This window comes from Dermochelys coriacea, chromosome 5 (genome assembly GCF_009764565.3).
Source record: "Dermochelys coriacea isolate rDerCor1 chromosome 5, rDerCor1.pri.v4, whole genome shotgun sequence".
NCBI classification, from domain to species: domain Eukaryota; kingdom Metazoa; phylum Chordata; order Testudines; family Dermochelyidae; genus Dermochelys; species Dermochelys coriacea.
The window spans coordinates 76,200,328-76,202,280 of NC_050072.1; positions in this window are offsets into that span (position 1 = coordinate 76,200,328).

Here is a 1,953-nt window from a genome sequence, read left to right on the forward strand (position 1 = left end):
ATTCAATAAGTTCTGAAGTGCAGTGTGGCCTTGTCTTTCCCTCCTCCCGCACCCCACCCGGTGCTTTCCTCTTCCCTCACCCCTCCCGGGCTACCTTGGCAGTTATCCCCCTATTTGTGTGACAAATTAAATAAAGAATGCATGAATTTGAAACAACAACGACTTTATTGCCTCAGCAAGCGGTGATCAAAGGGGGGGAGGGAGGGCAGTTGGCTTACAAGGAAGTAGAATAAACCAAGGAGGCGGGTTTTCATCAAGGAGAAACAAACAGAATGGTCACACCATAGCCTGGCCAGCCATGAAACTGGTTTTCAACGCTTCTCTGATGCACAGCGTGCCCTGCTGTGCTCTCTGAACCGCCCTGATATCTGGCCGCGCATAATCAGCAGCCAGGCGATTTGCCTCAACCTCCCACCTCACCATAAACGTCTCCCCCATACTCTCAGAGATTATGGAGCACACAGCAAGCAGTAATAACGGGAATATTGATTTCGCTGAGATCTAACCAAGTCAGTAAACTGTGCCAGCGCACTTTTAAATGATCAAATGCACATTTACCACCATTCTGCACTTGCTCAGCCTGTAGTTGAACTACTGTTCAAGGTGCCTGTGTATGATTTCATGAGCCATGGCATTAAGGGGTAGGCTGGGTCCCCAAGGATAACTATAGGCATTTCAACATCCCCAACGGTTATTTTCTGGTCTGGGAAGTAAGTCCCTTCCTGCGGCTGTTCAAACAGACCAGAGTTCCTGAAGGTGCGAGCATCATGTAGCTTTCCCGGCCATCCCACGTTGATGTTGATGAAACGTCCCTTGTGATCCACCAGTGCTTGCAGCACCACTGAAGAGTACCCCTTGCTTTTATGTACTGGCTGCCTTGGTGCTCCAGTCCCAATTTAGTGATATGCATTCCGTCTATCGCCCCACCACAGTTAGGGAATCCTATTGCAGCAAAGCCATCCACTATGACCTGCACATTTCCCAGAGTCACTACCCTTGATAGCAGCAGCTCAGTGATTGCGTTGGCTACTTGGATCACAGCAGTCCCCACAGTAGATTTGCCCACTCCAAATTGATTCCCGACTGACCAGTAGCTGTCTGGCATTGCAAGCTTCCAGATGGCTATCACCACTCACTTCTCAACTGTGAGGGCTGCTCTCATCTTGGTATTCTTATATTTCATGGCAGGGGAAAGCAAGTCACCAAGTTCCATGAAAGTGCCCTTACGCATGTGAAAGTTTCGCAGCCACTGGGAATCATCCCAGACCTCCAACACTATGCAGTCCCACCAGTCTGTGGTTGTTTCCCGGGTTCAGAATCGGCGTTCCACGGCATGAACATGCCCCATTAGAACCATGATGTCCAAATTGCCAGGGCCTGTGCTTTGAGAGACGTCTGTGCCCATGTCCTCATCACTGCACTGCCGTCGCCTCCTCGCCTGCTTTTGCAGGTTCAGGTTCTGCACATATTGCATGATAATGCGTGAGGTGTTTACAATGCTCATAATCATAATCATGATCTGAGCGGGCTCCATGCTTGCCGTGGTATGGCGTCTGCAGGAGAGCAGAGTTGCAGGTGGTTGGATGACCAGTTTTGCAGACCTACTGCACCATCTGCTGCCAGGACACAACAGTTAAGCGGACTGCATGGAGAGGCAGCGGATGACGACAGTCATATAGAGGACCTGCGAGACCACCAGGAGAGCAGAACAGCAGAGTTTTGCAGACCTACTGCACCGTCTGCTGCTAGCAGCACCAGGACACAACAGCGGCGATGTCGGTGAGCTGAGTTGAGCGGGCTGCATGCTTGCTGTGGTATGGCGAGACAAAAGCAGGAAAGCAGAGTTGCAGTGGAAGCAGTGAAGAATAGATATTTACAAAGAACAACGAGAGGACCTGCAAGGTGGATTCATGGCACCAGGAGAGCAGAGTGGCAGTGGAAGTGGTCTCAGAG